General features: G+C 35.9%; 1 pseudogene; it reads left to right on the top strand.

Annotated features, from left to right (window-relative positions):
- The first annotated feature begins 5184 nt into the window (after positions 1 to 5184).
- On the top strand, positions 5185 to 9198 carry LOC107036096 (annotated as a pseudogene).
- Positions 9199 to 9313: the final 115 nt, after the last annotated feature.

The raw sequence follows: 9313 nt of genomic DNA, 5'->3' as shown, positions 1-9313 counted from the left end.
TTACGATCTTGATTTTGTACAAAGGTCAAGTGCGTTAATCGTCGATTAGAGAACGGTGAATTAATTTTCTCGTAGTATTTTCCAATGGCATAAATTTGCCTTGAATCGACATAGGAAAGAATAACAAATATTTCAATCTCAAATATCTCCTGCTCGCTTGTGAGAACAATATAACTCTTTCTTTTCTTGGGTCTCTTGTAGAGTTTTGAATGAATGACTTCGTAATCTAGCAAAATTCTTGTTGCAATATGAAATGTTGAAGCCAATTCTGCATGAACATCAAGTCGCCTGAGAGCCAAGTAGAGAGAGAATAATAGAGACGATGGAGAGCCACACTCTGTTTCACTGTGCCCAATAGACCAACATCATGAACTCGCAGAATGACTTTTGGTCTAATTTTATTGTACAACATCATTGACAAAAATTTCCTTTGGGGCTGAGTTAAACTCTCCTCACACATGTTCTTTAATTTAAGCACCGCAATTTGCTATCTGAATGAATCACATATTTGTAGAGGCACACCATTGGCACAATGAACGCAATTTTTCAAAGTAAAATTGAATGATTCGTACATGAATGGACTATGCGTCCAAAGCGGGCCCCATTTTAGTACAATGTCTGGTAGATGAGTAAGAAGATGAACATTGAATGAAACATGTTGATTTCCATACAAGACCTTGACTCCTTTCACGAAATCATAAAGACACTGTCGTGCAGACTCCACCTCGGAACGCATGATAGAAGTCTTCAATAGGATAGAAATCCCATCAACAAGTAACGCCCAGTGTTCGATATATTTTTGTGTAGCGATTTCTCGAAAGATCGATAAAATACAGAAAAGTAACTAAATACTCCATTCGTGAGCTTTCTAGAATTTTCGTTCTCTGATATTTCTCGCCGTGCGAGAAATCTCTGGAGTGGGAGTAAATGATTCGAGCATCGCATTTATCGTACCTTCATGTTGGCCTAAAAAGAATGGCTCGGAATGGTTTTGAAAATCTAACCAGAGTTTGCAGAATCGTTTGTCTACACCCAGCGTAGCTAGGTGCATCCAATCTGCGGGGAGACCATCATTAACATTGAATCCTGGAAGATCGTATAGGACTGATTGCCCCCTCACCCCCTTCTCATCATTCTGTGCATGAATAAGAGTGTCCTCGTGGTTCCGAAGACCCTCTCCGAATAGATTTCCATTAGTATCGATAGGGTAAACTTTTACAGTGCCTTTTCCTTTGAGTACTTGGATCCCAGGGTGTAAACAAAGCCAGCACCCGTAGTCATGATTGAATTGAGAGGTATTTCTCACGACAGGTCGTGCTACAGAATCGCATATTCCCAACAGACATTTCAATTTTTTACGATATTTCTCTCCACCATGCACATACTCCACACCGTACGTTTCCAAACTCTGCAACTCGTTGACGAAGGGTTTCAAGAATTCGTTCATATGGACGGGTTTTCCTGGCCCGAACCATAAACTGCATAATATCATGTTTTTAGATCTCTCTTTGGGGGGTATCTCATTCATTGAACAGAGGACAGGGTACAATGACATAAGAGAACTTTTATGGACCGCTGTACCATCTACGTTAAAATTCAAACTAATTGTATTCTCAGGTACGATTTTTTTATACATGCACCCATCGAAGATGTCTCCCAGGGCATATTTATTCTCTTTCATTCGATTTTGTGGATCTATCAGGTGATCGTGATTTAATTCAAGAAAGTATTGTATCTGATCCTTGAGATTTAAATACAGGACAACATTCCCACTTCTCCAGTTATTCATCACATCAAGCACCGTATGACATTTTGGACAAGACAAAATATCTTGCTCGCTCTCAGAATCAACTTCCCTTCCAACATATACATGACATTTATCACAAAAGTGATGAATTCACATAAAATCGCAGAGACGATTTGAGATTTTCTTCCACTCATATTTTGAGCTGTACCTAATTTTCGTATCAGTCAGTACGTTTGCAAACGATACACAATCTTCCGTTGCCTATAGGAGAGATCATGTCGCAGTTTAGTGGCGAGGACCAGGAGGGGAGCTACTAAGTCTTCAGTAGGATACTCAGATAAAGCTGAAGGTGAAGCATTGTGAGTTGTGTTTCCTCCAGTTGCAGCTATCTCTGCATCAGAAATATTTTCATCCTCACTGTCGTCACTGCTGCCACGTAGACCATTATCAGCAATGGAGTCACATCTTTCTAAACTCTCTTCCTCAGAAGAGTCTTCAGTAAAATTTCCATCATCACGTTCATGTGTAATATCTCCATCAGAAGAATGTTGAGTGTAATCTTCATTATGAATAAGAGGAGCGAGTGCACGAGGCTGTAAAAATGAAAAACACGATGATTATGGAATTTAAAAAATGCAATCACCAAAGACTCAAAATTTCCGAAAAGCCTTGTTCAGTTACATTAATGGATATGAAGGATTCTCCGTCGATTCAGCTACCCATTTTTATCATAGTCTCAAGAAATTCAGGAGAAATTCCAGATGTTCATCTGGTCCAAACTCTTTTCGAGATTTTTATAGATTTATTGGGCAACTGGGTTTTTTCCCCTATTTATAAGCGGTTTTCAGCTTACAAAAAATGGAAAATCAAGATGAAATGTGGTTTATAGATTTTCGGGCAATTGTAATTGTCAAGAGAAACATTGGCAAAACTCTTTCCATCTATACGATCAATGAAAAAAAGGGGTGATTGTTAATTCTCAATTCCTGATGAAAAACTTAAAATTTAGTTATTCCTAAATTGATAACCATTTCAAAGAATCGCTGCAAAGATCATTGTCATTATGTAATATGCATTTGACGATGGAATGCAAAATTCTGAAAAAAATCAAAACTGTTGCTGAAGAATTTTGGAAACTTTTCTGTTTTTTTAAAATGATTTCACAATTATTGAGGCAAATATAGCGATTTCATTGAAAATGGCAATAATCAGGCGACCAAATGAGAGTTTATCAACAGATTCTATCATAAAATTAGTTTTAGCCTCCTCCAGATCGATATTTTGTTATATTTAGGGATAAAACAATATTATTGAGCAAGAATGAACTCAGAAGACTTCACCAAACGTATATCAGAAATGTTTTATTGTTAGAACGTTTGGTAAAGTCTTTTCGGCCAGTAATTACTAACTTATGTTCTTTTCACCCCAATTATGATTGAATAAGAATGTTAGAGGACGCTCAAATTTATTTCATAAATCAATTCCCTCCGGTCATTTTTCAATGCTTACGGACCAGGAGTATTCTCTATTTTTTGTAAACAGCATCTTACGCTGTTTTTTCATCTTTTTTGAGTAAAAGGAGTGATCAATAGATAAGAACAAATCAAAAATATTTGAATGACTAACCTCAAAAATAAATGAAAATTTTATGGATGAAAGTCTTGTAAGAATATTTTACTGATTGTGAGTATTGAATAGAGTTCAAAACGATTAATTTCCAAAAGTTGAATACATATATTTTTCTACACAGTTACTTACAAAACCTGGAAAAATTCATAAAAAATTCATTCTAGTATAGAATACTCATGTATGAAAATATAAGAGTCTAATTGACGGCGAATCCTTCCTTATATATTACAAATGTTTTTTACCAACTGTTAGGCCCAGTTTTGCCCAGACTGAATGAAATGAAGTTGAAATGCGGGATTTATGAGAATTTACCTGTTTTTTTTTTAATGAACTGCTTCGATTTTTTTTTGATGCTCCTGGAGCACTCGAGAATTCTTGAACATCCCGTTATTTCATTCTATTTTATTCTGCCTGGATCAAGCTGGCTGGTACAGCTAGTAATATTAATTGATATTAAATAAGAAAAATGAAGAAACACTCGATGATAATTTAGGGAAAAAATTCCAAGTTTTCCTAAAAGAAGAAATAAATGAAAAAAAAGTTTTCCTAAATCAGAAAATTTTATGAAGAACCAGAGAATTTTCTTGGATTTTCTGGGACTCAATACTCACAGTAATCATTACAGGATAATTTTTCTGCTCATCGTACTCCTCAGTATGTTCAGTGCGGTAACTACAAATTAAAATCGATTAATTCAGTGAATTCAATTTGACTTGTGAAAGTTTAGCATGTTTATACTAAGAAATAAATAACCTTTTAATTTTGTTTCTCGCCACCCAGCGATATTTCATACGAGCAGGAATGCCACTGATATTTCCATACAGAGTATATGACTTGTAATTTCGTTTAATTCTTAGTTGACGATCCATTGGGCTGCACTTTGTCAAATAACTTCATCAATGCCTTTTATGACAAAAATTGTCCAGACTTCCAAAAGACATGTCCTCAGTGTTGACATTCAACGATTAATTCTTGGGTGTTTCTTCACTTCCGCATTTTTTCAATCCGGGAACACTCTTGAACGTTGGAACCAATAGAATCACGTTTCTCCAACGCGGGGAGGATAATGTGATACTAACCTCATCAAATTCTATCTTTTTCAATACAGTATTTCAAAGTCATTATGATCTCGGGTTATACGGAGCACACTGCACTATATTATTTTTCCTGGAAATGTTTTTCAATTTTGATATCACTCATTATTCGTAAAAATAATCTGGAATAATTGATTTTCAAATCGTATTGGACTGGTGAACTGTAGTTTTGCGGGGTTGTTCTGACTCCAGTCGTGCTTCCGCCATTTTCTTATTATTAAATGGCGGAGGCACGAGGGTGAGGGCATATCCCATCGTGTCAACAAAACGTGTCTGAACGTGTCTGAATCGATTTTAATGGATTAGGAATCCGAATCGCATATTCCGTCATCTTTACGTGAACTCTTATTTATCAAGTGATATCACAGGACTACAGGTGAGTATTCTTTTTGTATTCTATTCAATAAAAGCAGGCTGAAACGAAATCTCAAATAACCAGTCATGGAATACTTCTATCATTCCTCGAGTCCTTCTCATGAGATTAAAATATGTCTGTCCTTCCAGTCCATCCTTCACCCATGAAATCAGTGATTTTCATTATCGATATCCATCAATAAACACCTCTGATGAATTAAACCCAGAGTTGAGTTGAGGTTAAGGTTGAGGTTGAGTTGAGTTCCTCTCTCTCTTCTCTGGGTTTTTTCCATTAACTCAGAATTAATTCTGGGTTAGATCTATCAGGGTAATTTCTTCATTCAAATGGAGTTCTACAGAATGCCAAAATTGTTTGCCAATGTCAAATGGATCGGAGGGGAGGACGACGGGAAAGTCACCGTGGGAGTACCCTCAGATTACATACTTCAGCTATGACCAGTTTCTGTCGGAAAATTTCGATCCTGACGAGTCCTATGTAATTGAATGGCGAGGACCCGGACGGAAACCAGCAGGAGGATGGCCCAAATTCGAAGGTTTAATTCTTGATGTTGCAGGTGAATCATAGAGTCCCTAAAACTGTCATGTGTTCTCATATTCCTTTCTTCCATGCACACCAAAGTTCCTTGAGGTTATTTGATATGAATTTTTACACATTTAGCAACCGTCCAAGCATTAGAACGCAAGAGCATCAACTACGTCTACCCTAAATCTCCTCGAGTTGTGACACCAAGAACAGAAAGTGCAACACATTCTCATGTTGATTCCGGAATCCAAGCTTCTGGATCAGGAGGAAGGAAAAGAGACTCTGAGACACCGATTACTCATAATAAAAGCAAGGTGAGATTAACAATTTGATTGGAAACAACTGTGTTTGGAAAATATATGGCATTATGTGGTCATCAATTTTAGGAGAAATATGAAAATGCATTAATTATAGATGAGAAAAGTTTCTACGAGATACAATATATTGATTTCTATAAATACAAATCAACTTCGTTGATTCGCACATTTTTTTTAGAATCAGTCAACAATTAACAATTGAATTAAGTCACTTGTATTTTCATTTGGGAATTGTTACCAAAGAATCATAGATCTTTTCGTCGTATTTCAGATTTTGCAATTACATCAGACGGCGAACTAAAATATGCGAGTTTACATAAACTTGAATATGAAGTACAGTGTAAGCTTCGTATAAGATACCCGAGAACAATAGAAATCTATTGTATGTCTGGAGGAATCCATTGTCTTGGAGTATCTTATACAAAAATTGAACTGTATTTGATTAAAAATCGATTAACGCCCCAGCCATTCCTTTTCGGTTGTGAACGAGGTTTTTGTACATTTGACGAGCTTACAAAATAATTTTTCAATTTATTATTTCCAATTTTTCAATTGCCTATATAGGATTTATAAATTTGTGTCTTCAATTATTTTCCATGATTTGTTTAGAATCAATCGATTTTGGATTTTCAGAAACGAAAACATTGCTCTTCTTAATAGTTTCGTATATTCTTAGATGTCAACAATGATGAATTGAGAAAAAAAATCAAATTCTGCAACGTTTTTGTTCTCTGTTTTCCATTCATTCTAACCATTGAAAATAATATTGTCTACCGCAGAAGAAATTTGGTGAAGCCCTAGTTTATCGTTATTATCAATTTTTTTGGTTCAGAATTGCCAATTTTATGGAAAATATTTGGAAAGTCCTAGAATAGAGGTAATTATACACCAAATCAATGTCTGAAATGATTGAATAATCAATACTTAGAAGCATAATCATTATCATCCGAACATTTGAAGAAATTTTCAATCAATTTTCTAATTAAATGAGCATAATTACGATTCAATCATTCATCATGTCACGTCTGACGTGCCAAATTGGCGTATGGAAATGTTTTTGGAATTTCCTTCAAATTGGATCTCAATGGTCGTCTGAATATTCTCTAAGAGAATAGAAAGTATGGCCTTTTCTAAAAACCCTAGTGATCTGAGTGATTTTAGCCCAACTTTCCGAGGCTATTTTTTTGGTCCATTGCAGCTAATTTATATTCTTCTTGAAAATTTCAAATTTTTCTTGAGAATTGCGGATTTCTCAAGAAAATACTAGATTTTTCAAGGAAATTCTAGAAATTTTGAGAAAATTCAAAAACGTGTAAGAAATGTCTCGGAAATCCAACGAGTTTCTGGAAATCTCGAGAGAATTCAGAGACTTTCTAGAGATTTCAAAAGAATTCAAAGAATTGCTAGGAATTCTTTGAATTCTCATTTTCATAACAGAACACTATGAGCCTGGATTTTTCATTTCCATAACAGAATTCAAAGGGAAATCGGGTGATCTACACATCAAATGACGAAGACCCTTCAGACGAGGAACGAGGATTGTCGAAGCGCACCCCTCTCTCAGCCTTGAATCAAGAAGTCTCAAAGAAAACCACAAAAACGGCAGGAAGCTCAAAGATGCCAAATGGTATTATTTTTTATAATTTTCATTTCATCAAGCATTCACGGTAATCTCATGAAAGTTCATTAGCCAATTCAGTTGACCGAGAAACCGATGACAATGCCAAACTCCCAGACAATCCTGGAGACAACGACGTGGTAAATAATCAGAGGGTCCATGGTATTGAACTTTAAGATTTTAATGTCATTTATAGTTTATCCATGAATTATTTTCATTTAATCTAGTACGAGCTGAAGATCCTAACGAAACTGAGAGGGACAATTTCCAAAATCCACTGGAGCAGATTATCCATCATAGAAGAGCAGAATCGCCACTTCGTGATGGTATCTATATTGGTCATTTCGATTCCTTTCTTAATTTTCAGATATGAGATGGTCTGGGGGTTAGAGATATTAATTCTATCCTTTTGACGTAAAATGCAATTTATGTACATTTCATGAAGCATTTTCATTCAAATCAGCTGCAGGCGGAGGTAATAATCAGCCATTGAATCCAGGAAATCCACCCAATCTACCCCACCTGAACACAAGAAGAGGATTCCAAAATCTCAATGGTATTTCTATTGATCGTTCTTATTGTCGTTTCAGTTTTCATTTATTTCATGAGACGTTCTGTTTCATTCTCTCAGTTGCAAGACGTGATGAAATTGATCGACAAGAATTCCTTGAGCTAAGGGATTTACTCCGAGAGAATGTCAGGAATCGACGACAGGCAGGTCAAAATGAGGAACCAGACTCGGTAAAAAATTATTTCATAATTTCAATAATAAAGAGAGGATATATTGATTATGATTGATATCTCTATCAGTCGATTTTTTTCTCTCATCGCAAACCATATTCCACATGCGTGATCCTGTTGCCACTTTCAGAATTATGAATATTCTCTATAATTATCATTCAAAATGGTCAGTTTTTGAAGTCCCAATTTACAACCGTCATAATATCCGAAGAATGCATTATGCTTTACGATCTAAAAATTAAACATCATAATCTAATTACTTGAGTGTTTTCCTCTTATTTTCGCGGAAATTGATAGTGTTTTTCCACGTAATATGTAAATTTCAAATCGTTTTCCATTATACTTATGGGTAAGTAGGGGACAATGAAACTCTCAAAACAAAAAAGAGAAAAAAAATTAGTAAACGAAATTTAAGAACAAGAAAGGTGTTGGAATTGCGCCAAATAGAAGATTTTCGACTGTTTCAGTTTGCCCAGTTGTTTCATTTTGACCCATTGTCCCCTATTCGATTACCATCATCAGCCATTGTATTTTCATCAGCGGAACTAAACTCTGAAAACTCTGTGATGTTAATAACATGAGCAGACTAATATTTTTTTATAATTGCTCCCAATAGGTCGAGCTCGGTCCAAGGGGAAGCGGAGTCATGTTGCCGATATTACAATGGGATGCAGCGAAGGAGCAAAAAACGTTTAAAACCATGGCGACATGTCTGGTAATGTCTCTGTTTGACCATGAAACATTACTCAATAGCAACGTTAAAGGCGGTAAAAGCAAAATTCATAAACCTGCTGACAATGCACCCAGGCGTCGACCATTGGACCCCAATATCATCAACGCAATTGCAGGTCTCTATCCGACATTTCAGATTTATTATTGGATTTGGACTGATTTATCATCATAATTGGGTGTCATTCGTTTCGCTAATGTAGTTTTTTATACAAAAATTCCCCTGCTCCATTCTTCTAAAAGTCATGCTTTCATTATTAATGTTCACATACATTTTTATAGTTTCCGTCAAAAAAGAATTCCCTCGTCAGTTCGACAGAACTGATATGCATACCGCCATCAATGTCAAGATATGTGGAGTGAGGAGAGCGCAACGACTCGCCGCCGAAGCAGCTGCAGAGGCAGTCATTTTTTGCAGTTTATAGAATAGTGCGATGTCCGATTTTGTTTTGTTTGTTTGAGAGAGAATACTGTGTGGAGATTGAGAAGAAATGAGTAGATATATAGGGGCGGTTCTGGCCCAACCATTTTGGGAAGGGT

Source organism: Diachasma alloeum, unplaced genomic scaffold (assembly GCF_001412515.2).
Source record: "Diachasma alloeum isolate Michigan unplaced genomic scaffold, Dall2.0 Dall_scaffold_00204, whole genome shotgun sequence".
In the NCBI taxonomy this organism is placed as follows: domain Eukaryota; kingdom Metazoa; phylum Arthropoda; class Insecta; order Hymenoptera; family Braconidae; genus Diachasma; species Diachasma alloeum.
This window is presented reverse-complemented; position numbering and strand designations above follow the sequence as displayed.